Source organism: Phyllostomus hastatus, unplaced genomic scaffold, assembly GCF_019186645.2.
Source record: "Phyllostomus hastatus isolate PE091 unplaced genomic scaffold, TTU_PhHast_1.1 phas_contig_98, whole genome shotgun sequence".
Taxonomy (NCBI): Eukaryota; Metazoa; Chordata; class Mammalia; order Chiroptera; family Phyllostomidae; genus Phyllostomus; species Phyllostomus hastatus.
Window position 1 is genome coordinate 5,074,486 of NW_025333999.1, and position 14,076 is coordinate 5,088,561.

Here is a 14,076-nt window from a genome sequence, read left to right on the forward strand (position 1 = left end):
TAAGACAAAGAACTATTGCCACATCTAACAAGGCAAATAATCTATGCAAATCACATAGATAACTTCTACAAATGAGAAAAAGAAAGAACCCAGTAGAAAATGGGCCAAATGTGTGAGCAAACAATTCTGAGAAGATGAAATACAAACAGCATCCCCAGCTGGGTGGCTCAGCTGGTTCAGCTGATTGGAGCACCATCCTGAACACCGAAAGGTTGCAAGTTCAGTCCCCGGTCAGGGCGTGTACAGGAGGCAACCGATGGATGTTTCTCCCTCTCTAAAATCAGTAAAACATACCCTTGCTGAGGAGCAAGTAAAAAATAAATACAATTGGCAAACATAAAAAGCTGTTTAACATTGTCATAGTTAAGGAAATAAAAATCACAATTACATGCTGCTTCACACTCATCAGACTGGCCCAGGAAAACTAAAACATCTGAGAAAACCAATGTTAGTGAACAAGTGGAGCTTCGGGAAATGTTCATGATGCCGGTAACGGTGTAAATTGATGCGACCACTGTTTAAGATTGGCAAGACTGTACGGTGAAGGTGCTACCCCGGCTTGTGCGGTCGCAGTGGTGACACATCGGCCGTACACTGAGGACGGGCACTTGATGCTGTGTGTGTGTGTGTGTGTGTGTGTGTGTGTGTGTGTGTGTGTTATACCTCAGCTTTCCAAACCTAAAGCAGAGCTAAAAAAAATAAATAAAATAGAAACCATGTTAACAAAATGAGCAAACTGCGGGAGGATGTTGTCTGTTATTTACACAAAGTTTAAAATCACATAAGAGAACACTTCACACTGTTTGCAGCCACATAGTATATAATAAAATATAAAATCATATAAACAAAAGTCTAACTCCAAACTCTAGACAGTGGTGCCCTCGGGGGCTGGAGAGGGCAGGCCTGACCCGGGGACGTGGGCTTCAGTCGCATGTGACAAGTTCCATTTCTTCCAGGCTGTGTGCATACTGGGGCATTTATTCAATCATCACCCATGTTTTTGTGATGATGTAAGACTGCTCTTAAGATTGTAATTCAGGCCCTGACTGGTGTGGCTCAGTGGATTGTGTGCCTGCCTGTGAACCAAAGGGTCCCTGGTTCAATTCCCAGCCAGGGCACATGCCTGGGTTGTGGGCCAGGTCACCAGTTGGGGGTGTGAGAGAGGCAACCAGTAGCTGTTTCTCTCATACATTAATGTTTCTCTTCCTCTCTTTCTCCCTCCTCCCCCCTCTCTAAAAATAAATAAACAGAAATATCTTTTTTTTAAAAAGATCAAAATTCAGATCACATCCCTGCCCTGCTCAAAGTCTGACTGTGGCCCCTCAGTGCTCTCCAAGTAACCCGCTCACTCCCAGCCCTCCAGGTCTGGACTGTCTCTGGCTTCCACTCTTGTCCCTCTTCCCTCTTTTCCAGCCACTCCTGCCTTTGCCCCAAGTATTCTCACCCAGAACACTCTGCAGTTGCTCAAATGTCATCTTCCCTCAGCCACCCCAGCTTGCCACGACATGCAATGGTCCTTCGTTTCACATTTTCCTGTGCCCTGCCTGCCTCGAATTCCCCCCAGAGCCAGGGTCCCCTGTCTGGTTTGTCATTGCTGTGTGCACAGGGTCCAGGGCAGTGCCGTGCCAGGACTGGGATTTGGAGATAAACCCTCAAGGCTCTGTCAGTTGTGGCCACCAGGGGGTGACCATGGGCCAGAAATCGACGTTTGGGAACCATTGCGCAGAGACTGAGGCTGAGGGACAGAAGGGGCCGACAGGCTTTTTTGAGCACAGGGGCTCCCTAGACCCCTACGGTCTCTGTCCTTGGGGTTCTCACGGCAGCCCACCTGACAGATGTGGAAACCGAGGCTTGGAAAGCTCTTAGAAAGGTCATAGGTTTTAAACCCCCTCACCTCCATCATCCAGTTGTGCCCTCTTAGCCCCATGGAGGGAGCAAAGGAAGTTATGGATGAAGGGTGGGCAGGGGCACTGAGGACCCGGGTCTCAGGCTGGTGCCTGTGATCCCCACCAAGTCAGGGCCAGTGAGGAGCAGGCTGTCCTTCCCAAACTTGGGAACCTCAGCTCATGGCAGCTTGCCCAGCCCCTGCCTGAGCCCACAGCCCCCACACTGTACACATGGGGAAGCCAAGGCCCAAAGATAGGCTGGAGCAGTCCTCAGGGCACCTAGTGCTGCCCTCCAGGGTGAGGCTGGGGGCCTAGTGGGAAAGGGAAGGCAGGGCACCCCCACCCACTTCCTTTCAGCTCCCTAGTCAACAGACAGAAGCTGGGCCAATCCCCCTCCCAGGCTCACCTGGGAGCCTCTGTCCAAAGCCGAGCCCCACAGAATGGTTCCCCTTGCTGTGTGACCTTGTGCAGGCTCCTTGCCCTCTCTGGGCCTATTTCTCTGCCCACATGGGACTTCTGCATGCCATTTTGTTAGAAGAAAGTGTCTCTTGAAGAAGGAAGTTCTAGGTTGTTGCCAATCAGTTGCCCGCTCTAAGAGCCAAGATCCTTTTAGAAGATGCAAAGGCCCTGGTGTTGCCCCTTCACTGTTGTTTTTTTAATGAAGTGAAATTCACATAACATATAGTTAACCTTTTACAGTGAGCCAATCCACGACATTTAGGGCATTCACAATATTGCGCAACCACCACTTCTATCTAATTCCAGAACATTTCATCACACAAAGAGGAAACTGCCCACGAGCAGTTACTCCCTACCCCAGCCCCCTGGCCTCCAGTCTGCGTTCTGTGCCTGTGGACTTGCCTGTTCGGGACATTTCGTACAAGTGGGGCCAGACGTGAGGCCTTCTGTGTCTGGCTTCTCTCCCTCAGCATCACTTTCTCACGGTTCACCCACCTTGTAGCCTGCGTCAGGGCTTCAGTCTTTTTTTTTTACAAATCATCACCCCAGGATACATTTATTGATTTTAGAGAGAGAGAGGAAAGGAGAGAGACAGAGAGAAACATTGATGTGAGAGAGAAACATCAATCAATCAGTACACGCCCCGACTGGGGATCAAACCTGCAACCCAAGCATACGCCCTGGCCGGGGGGAAAACCTGCAGCCGTTGGTGCACTGGGCAGTGCTGCAACCAGCAGAGCCCTGCCCCGACCCAGGGTGGTGCTTCACTCCCTTCTATGGCCGAGTAGTATTTCCCTGGGTGGAATTACCACATTTTGATTGCCCGCCACCCATTAAGGAATGTCTGGGCTGTGTCGCCCTTCGGTCCGTTGTAACGCCACTATGAACATGAGTGTGAACTTGTCTGTGTGGGGCCCCGCTCCAGTCCTTTTGGATCCATACCTAGGGGGGAATTGCTGGGCCCCATGGTAATTACATATTTAACTTTTTGAGGGCTTTCGCTGATTTTTGTAAGACTAAAAGACCACGACTCTTGGCCAAGCTGAGGATCTGTGCCTGCAAAATCCTGGCATGTTCTTTCTGAAGAGCACTTTCCCCTACCAGCCTGCCCTCGCATCCGCCTGCTCCACCCTGATCGGCCGCAGCCCCAGACCCATGAGACCCCCACCTGTCCAGCCTCCCCTCCCCACCCACCTCGAGCAGCATCCACTCTGTTTACATCCTCGTCACCCACACGTTTTTAATGCTAGAGAGTCCACGCATTTAAAGTACAAGCCAATTTTTTGTTTTGTTTTAGTGGCTGTATAGATTCACTTTTGGGGTAATACCTAACGCGCAAGAAGATGCTCTGGATACTCAGATCTGAAGTGTGCGTGCGGGCTGAAGCATCTTTCCCTGTGCCCACTCAGGTCAACACACCACACCGCCCCAGCCCCCAGGCAGCTTCCCTCTGTCACCTCCCGGATGGGGCCAGGGTCCTGTTGGCTAACAGTACTGGCTCATTTCTCCTGTTCTTGAGCTTCAGGTAGACAGAATCACAATGGGTTCTGTTTAGGATCTGACTGCTTTTGCTCAGCATCATGCCTTTCCAATTCACCCACAGTCTCCGTCCTTTTTCCTTGCTGTATACTATTTCACATGTGCCTTCAATGCCTTCGTCTGCCCAGTTCTCTGGTGAGTGCGCATGTGTGCTGTGTCCAGGGGTGTTAGGGAGAGAGCTGCACTGAGCACATGTGCCCAGGTCTCATGCCTACTGCACATTTCATCTCTCGCAGGTAAGTGTCCAGGGGCTGGATGTCTGGGTTAGAGGGGAAGGGAGACCTGTGTTTGGCTCCAAGAGACCCTACAGGACAGTCTCCCAAGGTGGTGGTGCCATTTTAGCTCCCACACCTGCCCTCCTGCCGGGGCTGTGGTCCCCGCACGTCCCAACCCCACTGCAAACTGGACCCCGCGCCCACCGCCGTGCTCCTCGCCAGGGTCCCCCCGGCAAGCCTCTGCCTTCTGTCCTTGGCTTTGAACCACTGTCTCCTCCCACTTGCTCCATCTTCATCCTCTCAGCTGAATCCTCTTTCCCATCTTGATGTTGAACTGAGGATGCCTCCAGGTCCTCCTCCCTCCTGGGAAATGACCACAGAGCCCAGGTCCCCAACAGAGCCAGCCACCCCCATTCTCCTCCCCCGGGTGGCAGCGCTCTCCTGCCTTGCTGAGCGTGACCCAGCTGCCCCACTGCACAAAAGGGAAATCGAGGCTTCCCCTCTTTCACCTTGTCTAGTGACGCCCCTGCCCTTCCCACCTTCTGAATCTCGCTTGCCCCCACCTGCACCCACCTAACCGAAGCCACTTAGTCCACTGCACTGGGTGGGCCTGGCTCCCAACAGGTCCCGCTCCCCATGTGGCACGTGCCCCTTCACCCAACTGGTACCCCAGTGACGCTCCGAGGACCGTCGGGGACCAGCTGGCGGCTTTAGGTGACTTCCCCGCATTTGTTTCCTGACCAGGCCAGCAGGTGAGTCCCTGCCCCTTTGGCTCCTCTGACCTCTCCAGTCCCTGTCCCTGTCCTCGTTTGTTCATGCAAACATTTATTATGCACCTTCTGTTTAGAGGGCCCTGTTCTCATGCAGAAAAGCAACTGAACTGGACAACTAAGCCCCTCTACTTGGGGGCAGTTGGGTGAGGGCAAGAGGCGATGCCCATGCTCACAGCATGTGGGGTGCTGGGTGGGGGCAGCAAGGGGTGTAAAGCCAGCCCAGGATGGCAGGGGAGGATAAAGACCCGGGCCCCCCAGAAGGGGGTGGGAAACCATGGAGGGCTTTGTGTTTTCACAGCTTCCCCTGGGGAGTTGTGAAACAGGGGTGAGCTGAGCAGAGGGAGGCTGGGGGTCGGGGGAAGGCATGGAGAGGTCAGATTTGGGGGTGGCCAGAGAGCTGAGAAGTTTTGGGGACAGGGGGACTGTGGGTGGGGCAGCTTTGGGGGTGAGGGTGGCATGGAGGGCCCTCCCACACCCTCTGGGCAACAAACACGTCCCACCAGGGGATTCAGTTCCTCAAAACTGCTGCAAACATGCATGCACACACATGGGTGCCGCATGCACACCAACACCCACAGAGATGCACTCATAGCACACAAACACACACTTGCCCTCAAGCTTGACCTTTGAAGGGACAAGCTTTTCTGCCCCCGCTTCTCCCCTCAGACTCCTAGTTCCCACTTAGGGCCTGATCAGGGCCCAGTGTCACTGGGCTAGGGCCAGATGCCCCTTTCTGCCCCTGAGCCCCTTCCCAGCCCTGCTCACGTGGTGATGTGAGTCCTGCTTGTCCCCTACACTGGGGACTCCTCGGGGCACATGGGGGTGTGGGAAGGGGAGTCAACAATGGCCACCGAGCAAAAGGGTCTTGGTCTCCGGCCTCCCTCCTCCGGCTGCTGTCCCCGCCCCCACCACCTTCAAGGCAGGGCTCCCACTCCCTGACCCTCACCCAGCCCAGCCTCACCCTTTGATGGGGCCAGGCACAGACACCCCAGAACCAAGGTTTCAGGGACAAGCCAGAGGAAGGACTAGAGGGCCCAGTGGCAGAGCTAGGACCTATCCCAGAGATCAGGGAGGGCTGCCTGAAGGAGGGGCATTACAACTGGGTTTTGTAGGATGAGCTGGAGCCGGGCAGGCAGGCAGGGAGGGAGCCACACCCAGTAAACCCCTGTAGTGCAGCCTGAGCCCAGCGCCCAAGCTAAATTGTTTCATTCACTGGGAGCTCCACTGGGAGGGACCATGGGGCCACTGGCTTTTTGTTGTTGTTGTTGTGCTAAGATATGATAACAGTATGTACCTTTTTAACCACTTTTAAGTGTGCAATTCAGTGGCCTTAAGTGCATTCGCATTGTAGTGCAGCCACCATACCATCCACCTGTAGAAACTTCTCACCTTCCCAGACTGAACCTCTGTCCCACTGAGCACTGACTCCCCACCCCCACCCCCTGGCCCCCTCCATCTATTTCCCGCCCCTGTGGACCTGACCCTCCAGGGACTCCTGTGAGTGGGGCCACACACTATCCTTCCTGTTGTGACTGCCATATCTCACTGAGCACTGTGTCCTCAAGGTTCATGCATGTCGTAGCAGGTGTCAGAATGTCCTTCCTTTTCAAGGCTGAGTAATATTCCACGGTGTGAATGAAACACGTTTTATTCATCTGTCAGGAACCTAGTGTCAGTTTCTAAGGTACTGCCCTACTGTTGGGTGTTTGCTTTTAAACCCAGAGTGTTTCTCAGTTGTCCCATCTGGAGCCCAAGCAGCCCTCCTTGTCCCCATTTCTGTCTGACAAGTGGGGCTCTCTGTCACGTGAACCCCTAAATTGTTTCATTCATCTTGCTGGTCTGCTCTGAGGCAGCGACTGTTATAAAGCCCATTTCACAGAAGAAAACTGAGGTTGGGAAGCAGAAATGACATGCCCATTGTCACCCAGCAGGGACAGGCATGTCCCAGCTCGGAGACACAGGCCGGCAGCCCTCCCCCACCTCTCCTCCAGCCCAGAATTCTCCCAGCCCCCCTGCGGTCCCCACCCAGCCTGCGCTCAGACACTGAGAGCGTTTCCCATCCCATTCCTGGCTCTGCTCCCTTCCAAGAGAAACAGGTTGCACCTGGCATTGCTTCCCAGAAGGCCACGGGTGGCAGGAGCCTGGCCACGTGAGTGGGTGTGTGTGGGGGCCTGAGGTCACGTGGCAGCTCCCACCACACTCAGGAAGGGAGGGGCCTCGGGCTGCAGACCTAGCAGAGGGACCTGGGTGGCTCTGAGCATGCGGTGCTGGAGCCAGCCAGAGCGGGGTGCACCCTGGGCCCCGCTGCTTGCCTGCTGGGTGTCCGTCACTTGGGAAATGGCCTCGCATGGCCCTTGCCTCTCAGGGAGGGTTCTGTGAGGGTGCTCGGGGCCGCGTGCAGGACCGGGTCGGGCGGGCTGGGAGGGCTAGAGCACTGGTCAGCCTGGTCATCGCTGCAGCAGGGGCGGGGCCCTGCAGCTCCAGCTGCCGGTCTTCACCGACTGCCTGTAAGGGGGGAGCCAGTCCAACCCCAGCCAGAAAAATCAGAAACAGTGCAGTGTTCATTATTGAAAAATCTAAAAAACCGCCTCCAAGAAACCACCACACATTAAAAAAATAATTTTTAAAAAAAGTTCACACGACATAAAATGAATAGGAAACACCTTGAAACGAACGATTCAGGGGTGTTTTGTGCTTTCACAAGGTTGTGCGGCCACTGGCGACACCTCGTTCCAGAACATGGTCATGGTTCCCACAGGGGACCCCGTCCCCGTCAGCAGTCCCTCCCAAGTCCCCCAGCCTCCGACGGGAGTTTGCCTGCCCTGGACCTTCCACGCAGACGGGCTCAGAGGAGACGCGGCCTTTGTGCCTGGCTTCTCCCCCTCAGCCCACCCCGCGTCGCCGACTGTGTCCGCCTCCGCCCTTCCTTACGAGGAGCATCCCACCGCGTGCGTGGGCCCCGTGTGTTTGCCCTTCACCCTCCGCGCGCATTTGAGCTGCTGCCCCGCTGGCTGCCCCAGTTGCACTGCGGTGAGCACTGACGCAGGGGTCTCTGTCCCGCCACATGCTTCTGTGTCCCCCGACCAGGCCAGTCAAGTGGCCCCACGGAGAGAGACGGCGCTGATTTATTGAACCAAGTTCCACATTTCGCTCACATGGCTTGAGGAGCATTAAAGAGGTCACCTGTGTCCAGCTCTGTGTCCTCCAAACTTGGGGCTCTGGAAGGCTAGACTGAGGGGCCCTGGGAGGCACTGAAGGAAATGGAGACACCACTACCCCTCCCCACTCGATGAATGAGGGTGACTTTGAGAGGGGCCCGTCCCCCCAGTGTCATTCACCCCAAAGCCACAGCTGAGCTCTGCAGCAGCTGGACTCCGGCTACAGTGCTCCTTCTCCAAACTCGTACGTTCATCGAATGACCCACTGCCCACCTCAGGCTGCTCACCCTGACCCCCACCAAGGTCCCTGCAGCCCCTGCGGAGGCCAGAACACTCTGTCCCCTGGTGGAGGGGGGCCGTCCTTCCAGTAGCCCCAGGGTCACCGATAAGGCCACTGGGCCTGGCTATCAGCAGGAAACAGCTTGGCAGGACAGGAAGCCACAGCATTGGCCAGCCGCGCCCTCCCCGGCTTTGGCCAATCCATGGCCAGATATTTTGGGAGCCACTATATAAACCCCAACTCAGCTCCAAGCTGTTCCCGGGGGAAGCCCTAGGCTTCACGTTCTGATGCAGCCCCGCCGGCCCTGCGGCTGCAGGGACAGGGGCACCTGGAGCCCAGAGCAGGGCAGAGGGACCCCACTCAATCCCCATGCAGCCACTTGCTCGCAGCGACACAGGACAACCTGTCTTCGCCTCTCCGAGACTCAGTTCTCCCCTCCCCACGCCCCCTCCCCAGTCCTGTCCCAGGGCACAGACTCGACTCCACACACACTTGTGGGGCCCAGAGGCTTTTCTGAAGTTTCTGGGCCTGACGTGGCCCCTGCTGACAACTAGAGGGCCACCCTCCCCTTCCTCCCAACCCTGGGCAGGGCCCAGGAACCTGCATTTTAAACCAGCCTTATGGTGAAGCTGGTTTATTATACAAGCTCAAGTTTCTCAAATTCAAGGACATACAACTGGCCCAGGCCATTACCGCCTGGTCATTACAGCACGGAGCCCCCAGGGCCTAATAACAATCACTTGGGTCCAGACCGGTGGGCACATTTCACTCAGGACACCAGTAAAAGTGAAACGCAGAAGTGAAATAAAAATACTCAAGAGCTCACTGGGGCTCGGAGTCAGCTCCCGCTCTCAGCCCCGTGGCCTTTTCCTGGTGAGTGGGGCGGGGGCAGGACGGCAGGCCGAGCGGAGGAGGCCAAGCGTGGCTATGTAAATGGTGGTCCCAGCACCTGCGGGGCGCTTGCCGGTGCGGGTGATGGAGCATGCCCAGCAGTCCCCACCCTGGGCAGCTGCAGCCGGCGAGAGGGAACAGCCGTGCCAGATATAACCTGACCTGAACTTTACTGAAAGCTGGAGCTCCAAGCCAGGCCTGTGCCTGGAAAGCTGGTTTTGGCCTAATGACCTTGGGCAGGTCTGTGCCCAGTTCTGGGCTTTCATCTCCCCACCTGAGAAAGTTCTCAGCACAGCCACCATCCCCTGCAGTCCTCCTCAGCTGTCTCTCTGCAAGGCCTGGAGGGACAGCCCGAAGTCATGAGCTCCCGCTCAGCTTCCTGCCAAGGGGACAGCAGGCTGGCAAGCCTCTCCTGACAGGAGGCTCACCACCATTCAGAGCAGCCTGGTCTGTTGCTTAGAAACTCGGGTGAAAGTTGGTGCCTCTCTCAGGTCCCATCCTGCCCTGCTCTGCCGTCCAGCCATCTGGAACAGGTGGCAGGAGCCTGCATCTGTCCTTCTCTAGGTGAAATGCCTTAAAGCCACAGTGCCTTCTCCCAGGGCACCCCTTGGTCTTTGTGCACACACACACACACACACACACACACACGACTACTCTGGCGGTGTAGACACCAAGTGGTCTTCCCCGAACCCGCTGCCGTCTGTCTGCTCCTCTTCAAAGTGGCAGCGACTGCTGCCCGCCGGCTCTGACCGGCCCAGAACGGGGAGGGACACTGCCCCTCACTCTGGGCTGCGCCTTCCTCACTGCGAACACGGGCCCAGCACCTGGTCGGGTGGCCTCACGGCAGGCACGGCCATCAGTTGTCCACTCAGGACAGTGAGTCCAGGGGAAGCTTCGGCAGCAGGGTCCAGGCCGGGGTGCTCTGTTTCTTGATCTGAGTGCTGGTTACTTGGGTGCATTCACTTTGCAAAAAACCTATCCAGCTGTAGACTCAGGATTTAGGTGTTTTTATGTCTATATATTATATTTAAATAAAATGCTTACAAGGAAGAAAAGGAGAGGAGGCAAGGACTGGCCACATCGAGCCTCAAAAGCAGCACCTCCAAGCACAGGCTGACACCGTGGGGTGGACACATGCAAAGGCCACTGGGGCCACAAGCAGCAGTGTTCACGATGGAATGAGCGGCGCACGCTTGGCCCGTTCGCCAGAAGGGAAAACTGGGGCCCAGCGAGGCCCAGCTGTCGGGCCACATGTGGTGGCGGAGACACCACGAGAGCCGGGCCTGACTCTCCAGGCTTCTTTCTTTGCATATGCCCCCTGTGCCTGGAGGGTGGGAAGGATCTTTATGTCCAAGACACAGGCAGGCATCCTGGGTTCAAGTCCCTGTCTGAACTCACGGTGTCCTCATCTGTAAAATGGGGAGGGCTGAGAGGGCATCCTGCAGCTCAAAGGCACGTGGCCAGCCCAGGGGGCATTTCAGAGGTGGTTCTCCTGAGAAGCCCAAAGCCAAGGAGGAAATCCTTTGCCAGTGGGGGACCAGGGGGTAAGGGTGTCCCCCCATTTTGTACCAAAAGACTGCAGAGACAGCAGAAGGTGGAAGTTTTAAAAAGAAAACGATGTCCCAATAATGCAAATTCAAGCCCACGAGGGTGAAACTGAAGCAGGAAAGAGAGTGACAGAAGAGACTGGCAGGGGACGCCCACCTCAGGCCACGCAGGGGCCGGCGACCACCCAGCCTCCCTGGCCCGGCCCCTCACTGCAGATCTGGAACCTGCAGGCCAGCCTACCCGGCCACCCCCTTGAGTTTCCAGCCCCCAGTCCCAACCCTGGCACCCAGAGGAGCTCTGCAAATATTTGTTGCCTGAACAAAGCCCACCCCTTATCTCAAACGGGGCTTTATCAGCCTGGGCTGGACCCCAGCCCAGCCTCTGTCTGGCCACCACAGGGACCCCAGTGTCCTCTTATGGGAGCCCCAGGAGGTGACCACACCACATGGAAAGCCAGGGACACAGAAAGCACTGGATAGACGGTCACTGTCATCTCCCCGCTCTGACTCCCTGTCCTCCCCTTGCATCCTGGGGATGGGGCTCTGGCCTATACCCCCCAAAAGGAGAAAACAGAGCAGAGGCAGCCCCCCAGGGCTGACAGGGCCTGGCAGGCTCCCCCACCTCAGTTCTTTCTAAGAAGCCAGCAGTGATAACATTCCTCTAAAAAGGGAACCAGTGGGCCAGGCCGGGTGTTGCAGCACCCTCCCGCAAGGCCACCCCCACCTCCACGCACAGCCCAACCCCTTGGCCGGCTTCAGGGCCCACTGGGCCCAGGCTGGAAAGATTTTATGTAAAAGTGGTCGATGCAAATCCAGGGGCCTAGGGACCACAGAAGGCCCCACTTCCCCCTTTACTGCCCTGGCCTAGGTGGCAGACCCAGCAGGGTGGGGTGTAGGAAGGCAGATGGACACCCAGCAGCCCCAACTGGATGGGCTTCCAGCATCCACCTTCCTCTGAACGGCTGTGAGGGGCCGGGGCCTCGCATCTGCCCTGGTGGCTGGGCCAGAGGGTGGGGAGGGGACCATTTGTGTACTTCCAGTCCCCTGCCCTAGGGGGTGATCACAGAGGCTAGCTCTGACTTTTTAAAAGTTGAGATAAAATGTATACAACATAAAATTTACCATTCTAACCATTCTAGAGTACATGATTCAACGGCATCTAGTACCTTCACAGTGTTGTGCAACCAGCACCTCTATCTGGTACCAGAACAATTTCATCCCCCCACAAGGAGACGTCGTCTCCAGGGGCAGTGACTTCCCAGCCCCATCCCCACCCCTGACAACCACAGTCTGCTTCCCATCTCTGGATTCTGTGGATTTGCCTGTTCGGGGTCCCTGCACCCAGCAGGATGTTTCCGAGGTCCCCGTGTTGCAGCACATGCCGGTGCTTCGCTGACACGAGATGCATGAGCAGTGCACGAGGAGCACACGAGGAGCTGCACAGATGCCTGTCGCACGTCCCCTGTGCCTGCACCTCGGAGTGAAGATGCCGTGTCATATGGTGACTCTGTGTTGAATCTATTGAGGAACTGCCAAACACTTTTGCATGGCTACTGAACCATTTTTATGTTCTTACTGGCAACACAGGCGGGTTCCAGCTCCACATCCTTGCCAACACTTGTTCATTTTTGGCTCTTTGAAGACAGCCATCCTATTGGGTATAAAGAGGAAGCCACGTCTCACAGACAAACACGGGGGCCAGGGGACACTCACTTGCTAAGTACGAAAACTCAGCTCCTCAGACGTGAAGGCAGAGAGAGATGTGGGTGGGCCGCTAGGAAAATGGGGCAGGGGAGCTCCAAATACTTCTCCCCGAATGGGAATCAGAGATCTGGACTGGGAGTTTGGGGCCAGAGGGCATCCTGTCCCACTTCTCTGTGCAGGCTGAGGACCGCATGGGATCTCCTCTAGGGATCCAAACAGAGCCTCCTTACATGCCCCAGTGACAGGGCGCTCACTACCTTCAGGGCAGCCTGTTGGGACCTTTGCCCCAGACAGCTCTCGGGGTTAGGAGATTCTTTCTCAGACGGGGCCTTACTTCTCGCCTGGACCCCCATCAGCCTGTCCCTGACCTGGAGGACCCCTTGCTCAAGGGCGGCCTCACAGAGGTCCACAGACAAGCCTTTCTGGCTTCACGACCAGGTTTCTGATACATAAAATCCATTATTTTAAAAAGAGCCAAACACAGTGTGGAATCCTGGGGCACACAGAGGACATCCATGGAAAGGCTGGGGACGTGCAAACACACTGGCGTTCAGGTAATAGTCACGTAAATGCACCCACACTGGCTCCTTAGATTTGGTGGAGGTACTGTGAAATCTACCTTTTGTAAAGCTGCAGGGAGGGCATTTGGGGCTCCCTGAATGTCTTTATTGAAAGAGTTACCTGGATACAAACACACATCAACTCCCCAAATCCCAATCATGGTGGCAAACAGAACAGAATAACTCAGAACACGAGACCGGACCAGGCCTGGGGCCCTGGCGAAACTCGCCTTGCAGTCCCCGAGGGCTCTGTCCCAGGCCTGAGCCACACCTGCCCAGCCTCTCCGGAGAGCCGGGTTTTCACACCTCGTCTTCCATGCCAGCTCAGACCCGCTGACCTCCCCAGCCCGAATCAGCCTCCTCCCAACCACACGCATGCCCATCAGGCCCAGACACCCGTTCACCTATTCAGGGACTAGTCATGCAGCTGCTGTGTGCTCAGCTGGGGGTGCGGCAGTGGGTGGGATGGACGAGTGTTCTTGTCAGTGGGGAGAGAAACAATAAACGTACAAATGGTAAAAATAACGTTGAGTAAAACCTTTGTGACACAGAAAAATGGATCAGGATCAGAAAAATGTAGAAGGATTGTTGTCACTGAGAAGGTCGTGAAGGCCTCGTTTAAGCTGAGACCCACAGGAGGTAAGGGGCTGAGCCAGGGGAACAGCATTTGGGGCAGAAGGAACAGTCAATGCAAAGGACCTGAGGCAGAACTGTGCCCAGTGTGGTTATGGAACAGCGAGGAGGCTGGCGCGCTGGGAATGGGAAAAGATGAGGTCAGAGGGTGGCCAGGCCAGGTCGCTGGGCCTTGTGGGCCTCAGTGAGGGCTTCAGATTTTCTTCCAAATGTGCCTGTGGATGTACTCAAGACAGGACCTAGCACACTACAGCCACTCAGAAAACATTTGCTGAGCCCTGACTGGCGTGGCTGGTTGAGTGTTGTTCTGCTAAGTGAAGGGTCGCTGGTTTGATATCCTGTCACACGTCTGATTCCGGGGGCACACGTCTGTGCTGCAGGTTCGGATTCCAGTTGGGGCGCATAGGAGAGGCAACTGATCAAGGTTCCTC